The 21,547-nt window shown below is 43.8% G+C and overlaps 1 long non-coding RNA gene across 1 annotated transcript in view; it reads left to right on the top strand.

Annotated features, from left to right (window-relative positions):
- LOC142295753 (uncharacterized) overlaps nucleotides 1-20,907 on the top strand; it is a 311,869-nt gene extending 290,962 nt beyond the window's left edge. The window contains exon 3 of the long non-coding RNA XR_012751544.1: nucleotides 18,973-20,907. This is a non-coding gene — a long non-coding RNA (uncharacterized LOC142295753). The remainder of the gene's footprint in view (nucleotides 1-18,972) is intronic.
- Nucleotides 20,908-21,547: the final 640 nt, after the last annotated feature.

Below are 21,547 nucleotides of genomic sequence, written 5' to 3'. Positions count from 1 at the left end.
CTTTGGCTAAAGGTTGTGCAACAAAGTATTAGGCTAAGGGTGCCAATACTTTTGTCTGGCCCATTTTTGCAGTTTTCTGTGAAATGATCAATGATTCGATTTTTGTTTCATTCTCTTTTGTGTTTTTTCATTGCAAGCAAAATAAATGAAGATAATAATACCAAAGAATTTGTGATTGCAATCATTTTCAAGAAGAAACTGAGTATTATCTGACAGAATTGCAGGGGTGCCAATACTTTTGGCCAGCACTGTAGATAGATAGATAGATAGATAGATAGATAGATAGATAGATAGATAGATATACACACACGTGTTACATACAGGGTTTGAAGAGCAATGTTGATGTTCCAGAATGTGATATGACTATATTTGAATAATGTTTACTTTAGTGTTTAAGAATAAATGTGGATTGTTGTTCATGAAAATGATACAAGACATCACCTGAACATTAGATCTAGCCCATCTTTTGGACAAAAAAAAAATAATATAAAGCCTGCTTTACACCTTACAATTCTGCATACGATATCGTATGCGATGTGACCCGCCCCCATCGTATGTGCGGCACGTTCAATTTGTTGACCGTGGCGCACAATCGATTAAAAGCTGTCACACGTACTTACCCTTTCATACGACCTCACTGTGGGCGGCGAACATCCCTGGAGTGGGAGGGACGTTCGGCGTCACATCGATATCACGCTGCAGCCGGCCAATAGAAGCGGAGGGGCGGAGATGAGCGGGATGTAAACATCCCGCTCACCTCCTTCCTTCCGCATTGCCGGTGGGAGCTGCGGGATGCAGGTAAGATCTGTTCATCATTCCCGGGGTGTCACACAGTGCGATGTGTGGTACCTCGGGAACATTGAACAACCCGACGTGCAATTTTTAGGAAATGAACGACGTGCATGCGCCGAACGGTTTTACGTTCAATCGCAGTCGTACGTAGCTGTCACACGCTACAACACCACTAACGATGCCGGATGTGTGTCACTTACGACGTGACCCCACCGACACATCGTTAGATATGTTGTAGCGTGTAAAGCGGCCTTAAGACCCTGTCTTAGTTTCAGGGAAACACGGAGGTTGCTGAGAAAACCACGCACTGCATATGGATGCTAAGCAAGAAAACAAATTGCACACTCGCATAACACTGTGATGACATATGGAATACCAAATGGATTTCACACGTCCATCTTTTCTGAATGAAAATGAGACTGATTTTTCATATGCAGATGTGAGCAAACCCTTAAAATAAACATTATTCATCATGGATTTTCTGCATAGAAATCTGCAGCAGAAAATTTGGTAAGTATTTGACTCATGATAACGTACGCCTATACAGGGATTTAACAAGTAACTAGAAGGCTCCACATCAAAACTTGAGATGATACTATAAAAAGCCTTGATTATTTAGTTGTTTTTCCACACAGTCCTAGTGTGTTTCCCTTTTTGCTTAAAACCCTCATTCACATTAGACCAATTGTGGCCAAATCTGCCAATACCGATGGGTTTGGCTGATACTCTATGGTGTATGGGGTCGCTGGCCAACTGCTCGTCCTTGGAAATGTCGATTTGGCCATGTCCTTATATATATATATATATATATATATATATATATATATATATATGAGTCCAACTGCAACCAAAGCTGTCAATACCAATGGGTTTGGCCGATACTCTATTGTGTATGAAGGCACTGGCCAACTGTTCATCCTAGGAGATGTCGATTGGGCATGTCAATTATGAACTGCCGATCACTTTATTCTCTGTGAGATAAACCATCAGATATTTCTATCATCGACATTCTCATAGAGAACAGAGGAGCGCTCGGCGGAGCGAGCGCTCTTGTACACGGGAGAGACAACCAAGATGGCTGCCAGCAGAACAATGGGCTTAAGCATCGTTTGTCCCAAAGCTATCTAATGTGCATGGTCGGCTTTAGTCTCCTAGTGATCACATTTCCCCCTGTAAACTTGCATCATCAAAAGTTATCACTAACTACTCTCTCAGAGATGAAGTCTACTCCTGAGATGCTGGACCATTTTGAAGCTGCTACACCTGCCAGCCAAGTAACTGTGCCCATTGTATACCAATGGCAGCCATGATAAAACGGCAACTTGTATTCTTGTATTGTGTGTATTCATATTGGCATATGTGGCGCCCCTGCGGCTTCAGGCACCATAGGGTACTGCACCTCACCCGAGGTGCAGTATTCATCTCGGATACGGAGGGAGGTCATCACCGGTAGACCACAAAAACACATCCAACACAAAACATGGGAGCTCCGTCACTGGGACTGGGTTTGGGTAAGTGCCAGGGGTGGCCATCATTAGGTATGGGACCTCTTGCCCACTAGTTCAGCAACTTGGGAGGTGGGGCACCTACAGGGGAAGTTAGGAGCCATCTCACACACAACTCAGCACCAGATGAGGGTCTGCGCCAGGTCGGACTCAGTACATCAATCAGAGGTGACAAGAACAGAAAGGGGCCTGTGGTCTGCAGCTGAAGGCTCGACCCGGGTTCTTAGGAAGAAGGGGGATCCCAGGGTCCACGGGGAGTGCAGCACGCACCCATGACCCGTCCCACGGCCCAGGAGCTGGGGTGGAGGAAAGACCACCAGAAAGGACACACAGAAGGAAACACCGGCCTTCACCTCCAAACTATCCGGGATTGGCTGGAGCCCATCACAGCGGAGCACGGCACCCCAAAAGCGGTGTCATCTCAGTGAGTAAGAAACTTTAAATGCAACCTCTGTGTCGTCCAATCACTGCCAGCGCTTCCATCATCGTGCCCCTACGCCATAGGCGACTACTACTCTTAACATCCTCCCTGAGGCCTGAGCTCTGCCTGTGGAGAGCTGTACCATCTGAGCTGTGTTATCATCTGCCCCAGAGAGAAGACCGCTCGCAGCAGCGGCTAATACTGGGCACACACCACAGGTGGCGTCACAAAGACATTCTCCAAATCCCCCCCTATTATTGACACCGCCGGGGTCACGGAAACGGGCCAGGCTGCTGTGACATTCCAAACCTACACTGGCCTGGTGACGAGTAACCCCCTCCAAGACTCCGTAGGCGCGTCACATACATGCAGACTTTTGGAAGTAGTCATGTCGTAGTAGACCCTGCTGTGTGATCGGAAAAGTACAAAGGGACAGAACCTGTTTTACAAGCTGCTCTACTTTCATATCCCCATTTATTGTCTCCTAAGTTTACCTTGATGATGGATTTCCAACTGAGGACAAAGCATCTTAACCGGGAAACCTACCAGAAGCACTTTACCGAAAAACTCAAGAGTCTGTTTCAGCACCCCATAGATTAGAGAACTATTCTCCCCTTTTTCTGTAATTCTCCTGTCCAATCTGGGAAAGTAAGAAAGTATGCATATGGATGTAATCGAGTCCACCTGGAATAGTGTCCAGGCACCAAAATAGGCAAGGGCTAGATATAACCAGTCTTCGTTAAAAATGTTCTAACATTTTGCTGTTGCAGGCTACACACTGCATCTTGAGTGCATCTTTTTATCCTGTGGTCACAGAGACATCTTGTGGCCCAAAAACCACATGAAAGAACACATGCGTTTTGCCGCATTTTTGTTAATGCATTTGTTATAGGAAAAACAAAATATGGTAGGATAAGATAATTGATAGATAGCTAGACTAGATAAAAAAAAATAGATAAAAAGAACATATAGGATAGAAAGAAAGAACAGAATAGCTCGATAGATAGAGGGATAGCTAGCTTTGCCAGCTGTTTTTTTAATTATTTTTTTGTAAAAAATGTACATGGATTCCCCCCATTTTTCATATCTAGCACAGGAACAGCAGCAGCTGTGTGATGTACCTTGGCTGGTTATGAAAAATAGAGTGGATCCCACACTTTTTTTTAATTATTTGATTTATTTAAAAAAAAAAAAAAAAATGATGTGGAGTCCCCAAAATTTTTCTAAAACCAGCCAAGTTACAACAGACAACTGGGGGCTGATGTTATTAGGGTGGGAAGGGCCATGGTTATTTGGCCCTTTCCAGCCTAACAATAGCAGCTCAAAGCCTCTTCAGAAACGGTGCAACCATTAGCTGCACCAATTTTGGCACTGGACCCAACTCTTCCTGTTGCCCTGGTGCGGTTGCAATCGGGGTAATAAGGAGTTGATGGCAGCCCACAGCTGCCACTAAGTCCTAAATTAGTAATGGGATGCATCTATGAAACCCCCCCAGATCACTAATCTGTAAATGAAAGTAAATAAACACAAACACCCAAAAAATCCTTTATTTGAATTAAAAGACAAAAGAGCACCCTCTTTCACCGCTTTATTAACCCCAAAAACACCCCTGCCAGTCCAATGTAATGCAACCACTATAGTATTTTTCTTATGAGTGCTGGTGTTCTCCTTCTATATTAAGTATCTTTTTACCCCACAAGCAAATATCTGCTGGTGGTTTTTGAGCCAGGTTTAACCCCTCATATATATTACTGGAAGAGACACACAGGCCTCATATATTACTGGTAGACACACAGAGCTCACATCCAGCCTATATTACTGGGAGAGATACACAGACCTCACATCCAGCCTATATTACTGAAAGACACACAGAGCTCACATCCAGCCTATATTACTGGGAGAGACACAGAGAGCTCACATCCAGCCTATATTACTGGGAGAGACACAGAGAGCTCACATCCAGCCTATACAGTTAGGTCCAGAAATATTTGGACAGTGACACAAGTTTTGTTATTTTAGCTGTTTACAAAAACATGTTCAGAAATACAATTCTATATATAATATGGGCTGAAAGTGCACACTCCCAGCTGCAATATGAGAGTTTCCACATCCAAATCGGAGAAAGGGTTTAGGAATCATAGCTCTGTAATGCATAGCCTCCTCTTTTTCAAGGGACCAAAAGTAATTGGACAAGGGACTCTAAGGGCTGCAATTAACTCTGAAGGTGTCTCCCTCGTTAACCTGTAATCAATGAAGTAGTTAAAAGGTCTGGGGTTGATTACAGGTGTGTGGTTTTGCATTTGGAAGCTGTTGCTGTGACCAGACAACATGCGGTCTAAGGAACTCTCAATTGAGGTGAAGCAGAAAATCCTGAGGCTGAAAAAAAAGAAAAAATCCATCAGAGAGATAGCAGACATGCTTGGAGTAGCAAAATCAACAGTCGGGTACATTCTGAGAAAAAAGGAATTGACTGGTGAGCTTGGGAACTCAAAAAGGCCTGGGCGTCCACGGATGACAACAGTGGTGGATGATCGCCGCATACTTTCTTTGGTGAAGAAGAACCCGTTGACAACATCAACTGAAGTCCAGAACACTCTCAGTGAAGTAGGTGTATCTGTCTCTAAGTCACCAGTAAAGAGAAGACTCCATGAAAGTAAATACAAAGGGTTGACATCTAGATGCAAACCATTCATCAATTCCAAAAATAGACAGGCCAGAGTTAAATTTGCTGAAAAACACCTCATGAAGCCAGCTCAGTTCTGGAAAAGTATTCTATGGACAGATGAGACCAAGATCAACCTGTACCAGAATGATGGGAAGAAAAAAGTTTGCAGAAGAAAGGGAACGGCACATGATCCAAGGCACACCACATCCTCTGTAAAACATGGTGGAGGCAACATGATGGCATGGGCATGCATGGCTTTCAATGGCACTGGGTCACTTGTGTTAATTGATGACATAACAGCAGACAAGAGTAGCCGGATGAATTCTGAAGTGTACCGGGATATACTTTCAGCCCAGATTCAGCCAAATGTCGCAAAGTTGATCGGACGGCGCTTCATAGTACAGATGGACAATGACCCCAAGCATACAGCCAAAGCTACCCAGGAGTTCATGAGTGCAAAAAAGTGGAACATTCTGCAATGGCCAAGTCAATCACCAGATCTTAACCCAATTGAGCATGCATTTCACTTGCTCAAATCCAGACTTAAGACGGAAAGACCCACAAACAAGCAAGACCTGAAGGCTGCGGCTGTAAAGGCCTGGCAAAGCATTAAGAAGGAGGAAACCCAGCGTTTGGTGATGTCCATGGGTTCCAGACTTAAGGCAGTGATTGCCTCCAAAGGATTCGCAACAAAATATTGAAAATAAAAATATTTTGTTTGGGTTTGGTTTATTTGTCCAATTACTTTTGACCTCCTAAAATGTGGAGTGTTTGTAAAGAAATGTGACAATTCCTACAATTTCTATCAGATATTTTTGTTCAAACCTTCAAATTAAATGTTACAATCTGCACTTGAATTCTGTTGTAGAGGTTTCATTTCAAATCCAATGTGGTGGCATGCAGAGCCCAACTCGCCAAAATTGTGTCACTGTCCAAATATTTCTGGACCTAACTGTATTACTGGGAGAGACACACAGAGCTCACATCCAGCCTATATTACTGGGAGAGACACAGAGAGCTCACATCCAGCCTATATTACTGGGAGAGACACACAGATCTCACATCCAGTCTATATTACTGGGAGAGACACACAGACCTCACATCCAGCCTATATTACTGGGAGAGACACACAGAGCTCACATCCAGCCTATATTACTGGGAGAGACACACAGAGCTCACATCCAGCCTATATTACTGGGAGAGACGCACAGATCTCACATCCAGCCTATATTACTGGGAGAGACACACAGACCTCACATCCAGCCTATATTACTGAGAGAGACACACAGAGCTCACATCCAGCCTATATTACTGGGAGAGACACACAGCTCACATCCAGCCTATATTACTGGGAGACACACAGACCTCACATCCAGCCTATATTACTGGGAGATACACACAGAGCTCACATCCAGCCTATATTACTGGGAGAGACGCACAGATCTCACATCCAGTCTATATTACTGGGAGAGACACACAGATCTCACATCCAGCCTATATTACTGGGAGAGACACACAGAGCTCACATCCAGCCTATATTACTGGGAGAGACGCACAGATCTCACATCCAGTCTATATTACTGGGAGAGACACACAGACCTCACATCCAGCCTATATTACTGGGAGAGACACACAGATCTCACATACAGCCTATATTACTGGGAGAGACGCACAGATCTCACATCCAGCCTATATTACTGGGAGAGACATATGGACGTCAAGTCCAGCCTATATTATTGGGAGAGATACGCACCAACCTGACATCCAGTCTGTATTTTGGAAAAGACACACACCTCATATCCAGCCTATTTTACAGGGAGGGACAATCCTACAAGAAAAATCTGAAAACTTAGATCAGTCTGCAAACTAATGAGTGGGTCTGAAAAGGAATAAGGGAATGAAGATTGAAAACTGATATTTAGTGTGCTTTTTAACTAAACGTAACTACTGAAATTAAAAAAAAAACACTTTTTTTTTTATGTGAAAAGTTTCCATAGCCTTTAAAGAACTTAAACTATAGTGCTCAAAAAAATAAGGGGAACACAAATACAAAATCCTTGTTTAAGTGTTCCCTTTATTTTTTATTCACACTAGTGTGATTTTATGTTCTGCATGTATAATGTTGATGCATACAATTAGGACATATTGTCCATTGTGTATTATGCAAACCTGCATACAAAATGATTTGTACATCACATTGGTGCCATGTTTACACACTCAAGTAGGAACTAAGCCTTTAAAAGGATTGTCAGATCTGAATAACCACTTCTTCAACTAAGGACCCATTAGCAACCAGCTGATCAGGTCCAGAAGTTAAAATCTGGTGGCGTCCTTTCTTTGGGACATGCCACGTGACTGCTGTGAGGTTCATCGTGAAAGGGGAACTGGCACTAAACTGTTAGTAACCATAATGGTGTGGTGGGGGGTGATTTTAAGTTGGGAAGGGGGTAATATTCCTACTTTTGTAGCTAGCCACTAACTATTCTGGGGTTAAATGGTGCCTAATCATATGGTTAACTACATGCAAACTATGTAAAAAAATCCACCATGTGGATGAATAGAGGAAGGTTTAGAGCATTTACCCTAGAGATATCCTTGGCACGGTGGCTCAGTGGTTAGCCATGAGGCCTATTTTTACTTTTGTAGCTAGGGACTGACTATTCTGGTGTTGAATGGTGCCTAATCATATGGGTAACTACATGCAAATTATGTAAAAATTCCACCCTGTGGATGAATAGAGGAAGGTTTAGAGCATTTACCCTAGAGATATCCTTGGCATGGTGGCTCAGTGGTTAGCACTGCAGTCTTGCAACACTGGAGTTCTGGGTTCAAATCCCCCAAGGACATCTGCAAGGAGTTTGTATGTTTTCTACGTGTTTGCATTGGTTTCCTCCCACATTACAAAGACATACAGATAGGGACCTTAGATTGTGAGCCCCAATGGGGACAGTGTTGTCAATGTATGTAAAGCGCTGTGGAATTAATAGAGCTGAAAAAATATTATTAATACAGAGGGTGCATATAATGGGGCCACTACCACCTGCAAACAGGTGAAATTGTACATTAGAATGAGCTATTGGCCTGTAAGGAGCCCATATATTGTTCTTGCACTGAGGCCCCTTTTTTATTTGTGTCAACTCCTACTTTAATAGCTATAGCAAAATGAAAACAAAATGTGAATATGTAAAGGGTTGAAATATTCAAGTTGTATTTTTGCAAAAATGGTAGATTGCACTGATCCACCCTCTATGCTCTGCAAGGTGCACATGTCCATTAATCCATCTCAAGAAAATTAAAGCCTGATTACATGCAAGACAGCTGGTGCTAAGACATTGATAAATATTTGCAAGCAAAGGCAAACCTAGTTTTCTGCAATCTTACAATGTATTATCCCGTCATTTCAAGATCCCTGCTTGCTGTCAGTAATTAAAGGCAGCTTTCTAGTTTGCATTGTCCTGACCATGTATTGTTCTCAAGGCTGAAGGCTTCTAACAATAGAGAGCTGTGATACCCTGTAAACCTTGTGTTTCCCTCAACTGACAGCAAGCAGTGATCTAATTGAAGCCTATGGCTAAGTTGCTTTATTTCTCCTTTATACCATCAGAATACAATGTAACATTTTTCTACCTGGTTCACAGCAGCATTGGTGGATTAAGTTCCCCTTTGTCGCGTTACCCTTTTCACAGTCGTTCCTCTCCCGTTATGTAATTCTTGGCCCATTCCGAAGGAAAATGTGATAGAAGGGATTCATCCTCCGTATCCAAAGCAGAACCTGTCAGTGAGCCATTGTCAGGATCCGGTGACGCACCCTGGTTCTGATGCTTGACATCTTTGCTGATCCAAACGAAAAAAGGAATCTGCTTCTTTTTGAGTGGTCACTTTGAAATGGATTATATGATGACTGCAAAGAGGATTACTGAGAGAGCCATCTGTAGGGCAGATAATTAACTAATAGGGTTACTGAGACCATTTCCTCCCTGTGTTCAAAGAGTGACTGCTGAATACTTACATGAGGGCTTCTGTTTTGTTAATCATTTATTATTATTCCAATATACACTGCTATCCATAATATGAGCAGCCCTGTGTGCTATGGAACTATACAAATGCATCAATCCTTATGCAGCTTATAATAATAGCATGATATTTAGTAAAATAGATACACAAATAGTTTGAATGCATATTACTTACATTGAGTTACATACACTATTATACTCCAGAGCTGCACTCACTATTCTGCTGGTGCAGTCACTGTGTACATACATTACATTACTGATCCTGCGTTATATCCTGTATTATACTCCAGAGCTGCACTCACTATTCTGCTGGTGCAGTCACTGTGTACATACAATACATTACTGATCCTGCGTTATATCCTGTATTATACTCCAGAGCTGCACTCACTATTCTGCTGGTGCAGTCACTGTGTACATACATTACATTACTGATCCTGAGTTGCATCCTGTATTATACTCCAGAGCTGCACTCACTATTCTGCTGGTGCAGTCACTGTGTACATACATTACATTACTGATCCTGAGTTGCATCCTGTATTATACTTCAGAGCTGCACTCACTATTTTGTTAGATGTAATTCAGGATTACTACAGGATAAGTGATGTAATGTATGTGCACAGTCACTCCACCAGAAGAATAGTGAGTGCAGCTCTGGAGTACAATACAGCATGTACCTATTGTATCCTCATCAACCCCTGGTAGATCGTGAGCCCTCGTGGGCAGAATCCTCTCTCCTCCTGTACCAGTCTGTGCCTTGTATTGTTCATGATTACTGTACTTGTCTATGTAACTCAGGATCAGTACAGGATCAGTAATGTAATGTATGTACACAGTGACTGCACCAGCAGAACAGTGAGTGCAGCTCTGGAGTATAATGCAGGATATTACTCAAGATCAGTACAGGATCAGTAATGTAATGTATGCACACAGTAAATGCACCAGCAGAATAGTGAGTGCAGCTCTGGAGTATAATACAGCATGTAACTCAGGATCATTACAGGACCAGTAATGTAATGTATGTACACAGTGACTGCACCAGCACAATAGTGAGTGCAGCTCTGGAGTATAATACAGGAGGTAACTCAGGATCAGTTTTGGATACAGAAGGTCAGGAGCATGACTCTGAGTTTTCAGTTTTTACCAAGAACTCCACTTTTTGTGAGTCACTGGTTACTGTAATGTTTCTTATGTATGTCTAGTTGCTATTAGTCTCTATGGTGAGAGATAACAGGGATAATTGATGTCACTTCTCTCAGGTTAGTAGTGATTTTGTGTAATCCTATAAATATGTTTTCTCTAACCATTGTGCCCTGAATGGTGCAGATTGATAGTTAGATGATGGACTTGTGACGGCTTGTTGTCCTGACTCAGCAGAGGAGACTTTGTTGTGTGTTCTGTCAGAAAAAGCATTGTGGAAACTGCAGGCTACTGAGAGAGCGTGCTCGCCGCTGCTCGATACTCGTTTGAGCATCGTCGTGCTCGGGTAAGTTCGTTACTTGATCGAATATCATGGGCGCTCAAACAAAAGCTTCAGTCCTCGCCCCATATGTTTTGCAGCTGTTAGCCAGTCAACATGCGGGGATTGTCTGCCATACAAGGTAGTGCCGTGGCCATGTTGGCTACTGGCATTACTGTGATTGGCCGGCCGCATTGCATCATCGAGTCTTATATGAGACCCGGGGTGCGATGATCGGCGCACTGTCCTGTGGAAGCAGTTCAGGGAGAATCAACCTAGGAGGGAGAGCTTAGATTATAGCAGCGTTATACATTTGCACCCTTTTGTGCCTTTCATGTGGGTGTTTTAATCCTTATTTAACTTATTAAATAAATACATAATTTTAAAAAACAGTGCGGGGTCCACTCTATTGTTCATGACCAGCGTAGGTAAACCAGACAGCTAAAAGCTGGTTTTATCAGTCTGGGAAGGGCCATGGTTATTTGGCCCTTTCCAGCCTAAAAATAGCAGACCGCAACCGCCCTAGAAGTGGCATATACATTGGAATAACAGTCTGAGTTACTCACGTCACCGTGCGTGAGAAATTCCCGGTCTGGCGCTGACCAGGAGGGATCTATGGAGCCTCGTTCTCTGGAGTATTGATTTGGGGGATGTCGTGCGACCAGTACACCATGGATTACATCAGAGATTTCTGGATTTTTTTAAATAAATTGGTAAACAAGGGATAGTGTGGGGAGTCTTCATTCAAATAAACTATTTTTTTCCTGTGTGTGGGGTTTTTTTTTTTCACTTTAAACTTACTGAGTTAGTAATGGGGATGATTGATAGACGCCTCTGCATTACTAACCCCTGGCTTAATGCCAGCTGACATTACACACATGATTTCAACCCCCAAAAATATTACCCAGATTGCCACTGAACGAGGGCAATGAGGATGAGGCGCACATCTAATAGATCCTGGGGCAGCTGCAGGCTGTTTGCTTTACCTTGGCTGGTTATCAAAAATAGGGGGCCCACCACGAGTTTTTTTTTTAATTATTATTTATTTATTTATTTAGTTCCCAGCAGTGACCTGGGAGTCAGAGACATGTTCAGGCTTCTTCCCCATGATGTTCCCATTACATTTAAGAGTGCGGTTTCCATCCATTTATAGTCACAGTTAGTTAGTTGCTAGTGGTCATAACCATGGATACCTAAGGTCCTGCAATGCCCTGAACATGAGGTAAGAGACATAGTGACTCAGAAGAACTATACTGTATTGCTAACTGGAGGTATTTGCTAATTTTTTTATTATTATTATTATTATTACTACACCTACTAAATATTGGGAAAGGATCTTGGAGATGACAATACCCTTTTAAGTTTTGATATGTAAAGGGAAACTATCAGACAATTCATGCTGCCGAACAATGGACAATGCTATGCTCGCGGGGCGAGCGCTATATTAGTGGGTCCACTAGACTGAAAGTACCGTTCACTTGCCTGGGGATGCAAACTGGACCAGCCACCGAGTCTTCATTACTGCAGCAGGTACACACGCTGGTAAGAAGAGGGCAGCCCCATGGGATCTGCGGTAGCCCGGCAGCTGGCTTCACGGACACAGCACAGTCTATGGTAGAAATGGCTCCAGCGGCAGGCAGAGTAGTGGACCCGTCTGGGATGGATGGATGGAAACAGCAGCAGGTCAGGAAACTGGCACAGCTCTGAAATATTCATAATGTGAGCAGCAGCACTTAGCACAATGACAGCAGCAGCACAAGGGACCTGAGAACTAGCAACATTACTAACCCATTGCCCAGGCACCTCCCATAGGGTAAAGGTGCCTTAAGTACCTGCATCCTTACAGCTAACCTGAGTGGCACTTCCAGGTTAGGGTATGTTGGTCTTTTAAGAAGAGGAAAAAAGCCGCACTCTCACCCTTCGGGCAGAACCAGGAAGCCTGTCATGTGTACAGAGGCTCTGGGAGGCAGCAGCATGGACTGGGGACGGAACAGCCACCGCAGGATGTCCAGGCAGGTGAAGAAATCAACATCCCTGCCGGGGAGGGGGCAGGACAGCGCGGGGACACCGGTATGGGAGTTATTACAGACAGCAGGAATTGGAGACTGACTGTCATCACAAACATGTCGTTTTATTCTGAACAGCTGCAGTGTTTTCAAGAAAAATATAAATGATAATGAGTCTAAAGGGTTCTTTACACGCAGTGACATCGCTAACAAGATGTCGTTAGGGTCATGAAATTCGTGACGCACATCCGGCCTCGTTAGCGACGTCGTTGCGTGAAACGCAGGAACGACTGTTAACGATCAAAATTACTTACCTAATCGTTGACTCGTCGTTCCTTTCCCGAATATCGTTGCTGTTGCAGGACGCAGGTTGGTCGTCGTTCCTGCGGCAGCACAAATCGCTATATGTGACACCGCAGGAACGAGGAACTACATTGTACCTGCGGCCGCTGGCAATGAGGAAGGAAGGAGGAGGGCGGGATGTTCCGCCCGCTCATCTCCGCCCCTCCGCTTCTATTGGGTGGCCGCTTAGTGACGCCGCACAAACCGCCCCCTTAGAAATGAGACGGTTCGCCGGCCACAGCGACGTCACTAGGCAGGTAAGTCCGTGTGAGGGGTGTAAGCGATGTTGTGCGCCACAGGCAGCGATTTGCTCGTGACGCACAACTGACGGGGGTGGGTGCTTTCACCAGCGACATTGCTAGCAATGTCGCTGTGTGTAAAGCTCGCTTTAGGACAAGATGACAAGACACAGAGGTATGTTCCCACAGCTTCTGCTCTGTGAACAGCGTCACATGTAGTCCCTGACACTCAGCGAGTTTTGAGCCAGACACTGTGTGACACTGAACATGAGATATATTATAACAAAAAGAAGCAGTTGCACACTGAAATGCTAAGATATATTAACAATGAATATACAGTAGGAATATGAACATGCATTACTGCTAAGAAAATACATATAGAAATTGTCATACTTATAGAAAAAAGGCCTTCTGATTGAGCACTCTTTCTCATCAGCCTTAATTGATTTTATTTCTTTATTAGCAGGCTCCCATCCACGCATAAATTGGAGGTTTTTAACCCAAAAGAGAGGCAGTAGAATAGCTAGCAATCCAACATTCAGAGTTTCTCCTTGACGTTGGATGTTGGGCTCACACAAAACTGGCCTTTTTTATATGCTAAGTATCTAAATTTTTGTGGGGGGGGGGGTTTAGCCGTAATGCATGTTCATATTCCTATATTCAATGTTAACATATCTTAGCATTTCAGAGTGCAACAGTCTCTTTTTGTTATGAAGTACAATATGTCATGAAAAAAAAACAATCTCACAATCACTGGACTCCATTGAAGTATTCCATTAAAATGGCCTGGTCAGGAAGGTGAAAACAGGCTTGGGTGTGAAGGGGTTAACTGCAGTGGTGATCGACTTGTGGGCCCCTCATTATTCAGGATGGCATCAGATGGGTGCTTCTTTTGGTGGGATGAGTTGCATTTTTGACAGTTTTATGCTCACAGTGGCTGTTGAGATGATGTTCTTGGAGTTGGTGGCAAAATGGGGTGGGCAAGGGATTCCAAAAGGCAGATGGCACCCTCAATTTGTGTTTGCATTTTGGTATGGACCTGTGTAAATTTGCAACTGGGGGTAATGTCAGAAGGTCACATATTGGGAACTGCTATGCTTTTGGAGCAGCAAGAACCTCATATCATAAAATAGTTATTTTTTTTGTTTGCAACCAAAGCTAATTTTTGGCCAATTTAATCCAAAATGACTGTTCTGTCTTTCTTCATATGGAGGATGGGTGTGGGGTGCAGTAGGTAATAAATGGCCAACCTTTACAATACTGGAGTCATGGTTTTATAAACCTTATAGCTTTAGGCTATGTGCACACGTTGCGTTTTTTTATGAGTTTACGGAGCCTTTTAAACTGCAGCGTAAACGCATGTGTTCTGTGTCCCCATCAAAGTCTATGATAATTTCGCAAACTCCATGCGCACGTTGCGTTTTAAAACGCAGCATTTTGCATGCCAAATTTTTTACAAAATCGATGCGTTCTAAAAAGCAACATGTTACTTCTTTTGTGCGTTTTTGATGCTTTTCCCTCTTTGTATATGGGAGAGCAAGCATCCAGAACACATGAATTCTGCATCCATTCTGCATTCAAAATACATCCAAAATGCAGCATTTTGGCTGCGTTTTGAAATGCACATGTAGCGCCCCTGAAGTTAACAGGGAGCTACAAGGTACTGCATCCCCACCGAGATGCAGGGCCTACCCCCTAGGGCCCCAGAAAACCAGTGGTGGTAACACACAAACACTCCATGTAATCCCTGTTTTTCCCCAATTATCCCCCATAGAATGGTACAAGGCTAGGGTCGAACCAATGGCCGCCTAGAGGTGGAGCCAGTCCAGTCCACTAGACAACCAGGTGGAAGGGGCAGACAGTGGACAGTCAGACAGTAGACGCAGAAAGAGTTTGACAGTGAAAGTGAGCAGACACACTGACTGGAGTGAACAGTGACCTGAGGGCCCAGGTGGTTAGCTGCAGGTGGAGTACGGTGGAGTACTCCCAGAACTACACCACCAACGGGGTACAGAATCCTAGGTCAGGCAAAAACTCCAGGCAGACCTGATAAAATCTGCACTGTGAGGGGACCATCAAGGACCTCACTGACCTTGAAGTTCGGCACACAGTAGCAAAGGGAGAATCGGGGACAGGACCAGAGGAACAGACCCCACAGAGTTCACGCTACCGTCATACAGACTGCTGAAGAAGACTACCAGGAGGGGACCCCCAGCCATTCTACGCCATGGGGACCCACCAACCAAAAACAGGTGCAGGGGAAAGAAGCCACCAGGTCACTACACCAGCACTGGGACTAAGGGGACCTGCGGTTGAGACCAGCCGGCCTCAGGTGACCAGTTACCACCAGAAAGTGAGTAAGGAACCAGTTGCACTGAAACCCTTGTGTGGCCTACCTTCTTCCGACACCCGTCACTACACCTACTCTCTGGGGCCTGGCCCTGCTTGCGGAGGGCTTAACATTCAGGCTGACACTAACACCAGCCCCAGTAGTGAACATTGTGTAGCGGCGGCTCCATCCCTATAGCCGAAACACCGCAAGTGGCGTCACGTATAAACTTCATTTAACAATCCCCTGTAAATATCCCCTTTTCAAAAAGCACCCATGGCACGGAACCGGGCAACGGCCACCACCGTGACATTCCCCAGTTATACACTGCCCGGGACAGAGTACCCCAGAACCCTGGGCGATACACACATGCAGTGACAAAACGCTGCAGAATATTTGTATATTTGTCACGGCAGAACGCAACATGCGCACATACCCTTATAGCCGATTAGTTTTGAACTATAGTGTCATGTAAAACTGTTGAAGGGTCTTTACCCCCCTCATTTCCACCATCAGCCACAGATCGTCATGACGATTATCTGATCGGCCTGGAAGCTTAAGGTATTTACGACATGGGTGATGGTATATCTACAGAAAACAAAATGCAGAGAAAGACAATCCTTTGTGCTATGGGCGGGAAAACTTCCAAAGCAGGTTTTAAGTGCTGTGTTAATGCTAGAAAAATGAAAAACATATTGCCAGAATCCCTGTGTCGTGCGGAACCCAGCGCACCGTCTCGCTTGACGGGGAGATTGCCGGTATAACGACAAATTGGTATTGGCCAGTAAAATCGTACTAGAGGCGTTGTGTTTGGTATCTATGTAAATGTAAAATCGAGATATAAAATATGACGCTAATATCTTTCACCTGTGTGACCCAGGGGCCAAGATATGTAAAAAGATAGAATTATGGAACTTTGTAACCATCTCAGCCCACAAAAGACTGTAAAATGATGTCACAGACAAGGGGGGCTAGCTTAAGGCATAAAAGAGACTCGCTCCAAGGGGGGGGGGGGTCAGTCAGTACTTGGAGGGCATCATGAAGGGTGATGCTGGCCGTTCTTCTACCATCTTCTTCTCTTGGAGTCCCTCCTTCCCTAAGTAGACACCACTTCTATGGCACAAGCTTAGTAAGTTTCACGTTTTATACCTTTTATTTTATGTAACTGTCTATACTGCAATTGTATTGTTCCCTTTTGTAAATTCTTGTATATTTTTTTTAAACACTGTCTATTTTCGGATTAAATATATAACAATGTAATAGTTTCTTTCCTCATGCTTTATATACGAATCCAATAAACCCGAAGGGCCTTATGCTATCTGAAACGGGTCCCCAGCTATCCCGAAAAGCTGGGTGGTAGCAGCGTAATTGTGATTGCATAGAATTATTAGCGTGCTATCATTAAGGGTACCGAGGTATATATATATTCCATTAGCGGGAATCGGTGATATATACATTTACCCTTGCTGTGAGACCTCCAATATTTGGCATTATTAGCTCAGCAGCCTCATCTTATGAATTGTCCTGCAGTACCAAAAGTGGCCTGCAGACAAGGGGGGCGCTAGAGAGTAGTCGTGTTTGTGACAAATCAGTGAACAGCTGCGGATTTCTTAGTGACTTCCCCGGTTGTTCAAGACATTAGCATGTTTGAACATTTGGCCTGGCAATCAATAACCTTAAGGCCCTGTCACACACATAGATAAATCTGCGGCAGATCTGTGGTTGCAGTGAAATTGTGGACAATCAGTGCCAGGTTTGTGGCTGTGTACAAATGGAATAATATGTCCATGATTTCACTGCAACCACAGATCTGCCAAAGATTTATCTGTGTGTGTGACAGGGCCTTTAGAGTTGTGCTGCTCGATGTTTCTATTCTCTATTTATTGCACAATCGGCACTTGTTCATTTGCATTTAAATGTTTCAATCGTGAGATTTTCATACAATTATTCATGTGATTGTTCATTTCTTCTCCCCTCAGAATTAGAATTAATTTGTCCAATTGTCACTCCTTGTATAATTTTCTCAGAACAAAATGACTGCTCAAACCAAGCACAAGCGCTAGGTGCACCCATGGTGTTGCAAAACTCTTCGCCTTACTATCTACTTGTTCTTAATTTATCTCTACTATTCACTGAAAAGAGATGAGGGAAAGGTACACTGAATAGTTTGCCAAGCCAATCATGTACTGATCCTCTGTGCTTGGTTTGAACAGTCATGTTCTGCTGAGAGACTCTCTTTAAGATGTGATCAATCAGAAGTAGACAGTACTGGCTTCTCAGTTACAGCAGTGAGAAGCCCCTTCGCTTTTTTTACACTAGATGGTACAATCAGTATTGATCATGATATTAGTAAATGAATGTTTATGAGATGCTAATGAGGGGTGTGACTAGTCGCAGGAGCATTAGTTCCCCTGACTAGTCTGCCCACTTATCATGTAATCACGCCCCTGTGGGAGTGATAGCATGCTATGCAATGCACAGCGTCACTGCATCTTTATAGAAGGCCGCGCATACCTCTCAGTATTCAGCACGTCAGACGCTGGGTGTAGCCTCACTGCGCATGATCAGAAGTCAACACACTTCCGGCCATGCTAACTACACCTCTTTATAACAAGGATGCATATATCTGGCTTTACAGTAGTGCGCTGATATTTTTAGGCTGGGAAAGGCCAAATAACTATGGCAATGAACATCGGCAAACTCATGAGTTCAACTGAGTTCACTGCCAGTTCTTGCAGAAAGTATTGTGAGAGCCCTCTCGCGAAACTGGATGTGAGAACGGCCAGGTATTGAACTGCGGTGAACTCATGAGTTTGCTGAAGTTCATTGCTGTGGGCTCTCACAATACTTGCCATGAGAACCGCCACAGCCACTGACCTGAGGTGAACTCATGACGTCACCGCTCGTCACTGCCCGCTATGGCTCACACACTGTATGACCCGCTGCTGTGACCTCGGCTGACTTCATGAGGTCATCTCAGTTTACAGTGATGATTCTCACACAGCACAGTGTGTGACCCTGCAGTGGCTGCTCACCCTGGCAATAAGGAACAATCTGTTTTTCATTGATTGTACAGTGAGTCTTGGACCCTCTTGTGGATTACGGCAGACCTTGGATTAGGGTTTTTGCAGGGGAATAAATTGGTGAATGAGGGTGTCTTTTTTCTTTATTCCTTGAATCATTTTCTCTTTTTATGTCTTTCAGATTCGCTTTTGGGGAATGTCGTGGGACATCGCTATGGTTTATGGCGGACTTATTATTTTTTTAAAATACATCTTTAATAAATTGGTGAATGAGAGCTGTAGTCTAGGGGTGTTTGTTCAATTTTTTATATTTTACACTTTTGGATTAGTAATGGGGGTGTCTGATAGACGCCCACCCATTACTAATACCAGCGCTTAATGCCAGCTGGCAATTCACAGCTGGCATCAACCCCATATATTACCCCGTTTGTTACAAAACTAGTAGATGTAGCACTTCTGGGGCAACTGCTGGCTGCTAGTTTTTGGCTGAGAAGGGCCAAATAACCATGGCCCTTCCAACCCTAATAATATCAGTCCCTAGTTGTCTGCTGTCCCTTGGCTGGTTTTGAAAAGAACTCTACGCCATTTTTCGCAATTATTTTTTCACTGTGTTCGGTACGTGTGAAAACAGACACAACACGGACCGGAAACATGGACAAGTGAAGGAGGCTTTAGATCTTGTTTCCACCTATCTAGCTATTTTTTTTCCCTCAGGTGTGGTAGTGCACACTGGAGGGACACGGACAGTGATGATTGAATAAATAAGCAGAACCCAAGTCCAACGGTCGGGTCAGTGTTCTGTAACCTCTATACGGGATCCTAGCAAACTGCATCCTAACTGCTGACATCTCCAGCTCCTCTTTTGATTAGTCGACCTGGTGCGATGTTGTGTTTGTGTCACACCACAGCGATGAATTAGTGCAAGGCCCGCTAATCAGGAAAAGCAGTGGATGTCAAGAGGAGGAGGTTAAGGCTTTGTGCACGCGTTACAGATTTGGTTGCAGACATTCTACATCTTCTGGCAGGAAAATCGCTGTGGCAAAAACGTGTGTTCTTGCTGCGACTTGAAGTTTTTTTTATGCTTTTTTTTTCCATTGCTTACAAGGCTGAATGCCCAAGATCAGTGTTCACAGCATTTTGGATGGTACACCACAGTGGATGGGATTTCTAGAAATACCATGCCCACCATGCTTGTTTTGCCAGCAGCATAAACTGACATGCGGTGTGGCTTCCCGAACCGCAGCATGTCAATGTATTGCAGCGGAACCGCGAGTGTGCTGTCGTGAGCAGGGACAGCTACAGTCTCCTGCAGAGAGCAACCACGGCCCCACAGGAGAGGAAATTCTTACAGCAATGGTAAAAACGCAGCCAAAATGCAGAAAAAAATTGACATGCTGCAGATTTTTTTTCTGCAACCAAATCTGCAAGGGAAAAATCCTGAACGTGTGCAAAACACTTCAGGATTCTCATAGACTTTGCAGTCATAAAGATTTACTTGTAGATTTCTGAAAATATGCAAGCAAAAACATGTGGAAAAAAAAATGTGACAAAAACGCAAAGTGTGCATACAGCCTAACAGGGCTTCTGTCCTAACCACTAGCCTGAGGTCTTGTGAATTGATCCACTAATTTCTAGAAATAGATGCAAGAACTGATCTTAAAGTTTGCTAGGAGATTGAAAATGCAACCTGGTGATGTGAACAATCTGGCTCCATGTTTTTGCAGTTGAAACTGGAGAAAAAGTTGGTTGACAACTGATGTAACTGATAAATGGAAGACTTAGCGGAGCTTTATTGTAACAATTTATCATTTTTCTGCTTGTAATATTTATTTTTGTATGCACAGTATGTAACAATGCAACATATTTATTTGCTAAAGACTGATTCAATTTCTTTGTTTTAATATTTTCCTTCATTTGGATTTTCATTTCCTCACTAAGGAAGTGCCAGGTTTATATATTTTAGTGGTGATACAATGAGGAGCGATTTAACAAAAGTTGCTAGAAGTCAAAACAATGTGGCTGTCTATGGAAAACAATAAAACATTGCAAGCTCCCAGCCTGCGCTGTCCTGCTCTTTTATTCATTTTTTTTTATTTTATTTAAAGGGAAACTGACAGCTGAAACATGCTGACCAATCCCAGGAGAAGCCACCGTGGACCCACTTGTCTGAAAGTGGAAATTTCCAAATATTAACTAAATTTGTCTGTAAACGGTATAAGAAAACTACTCACAGGGGAATAAACAATTGTTTTACCCACTGAACAGTGTGCATTCTTTTCTCCGAGCACTTGTTATCTAAGGGCCTAGAGTAGAGGTCTCAAACACACAGCTCGCATGCGGCCCCTGAGGCAGCTTCTTGCGGCCCACAAGCATGTAGATGACTTGACAGTCATGGACGGTATCGGGGGCTGCCGCCATCAGCGCTTTACTTCAGTTGATAGTATTGGTGGCACCACGCAGGGAAGCGCTCTACACACAGCTATAGCATTGGCAGCCGCTGGCCAATCACAGAGGCAAGTCGGAGAGACAAGGATGGTCAAATTACTACAGGATGGGGACAAGGATGAGCACATTACTATATAATGGTGAAAATGATGGGCACATTACTACAGGATGGGGACAAGTAGAGGCACATTACTACAGGATGGGTACAAGGATTAGCACATTACTACAGGATGGGGGACAAGGTTAGGGCACATTACGGTACTACAAGATGGGCACCAGAATGGGCACATTACTACAAGATGGGAACAAGG

The sequence above is a fragment of the Anomaloglossus baeobatrachus genome, chromosome 3, assembly GCF_048569485.1.
Source record: "Anomaloglossus baeobatrachus isolate aAnoBae1 chromosome 3, aAnoBae1.hap1, whole genome shotgun sequence".
NCBI classification, from domain to species: Eukaryota; Metazoa; Chordata; class Amphibia; order Anura; family Aromobatidae; genus Anomaloglossus; species Anomaloglossus baeobatrachus.
This window is presented reverse-complemented; position numbering and strand designations above follow the sequence as displayed.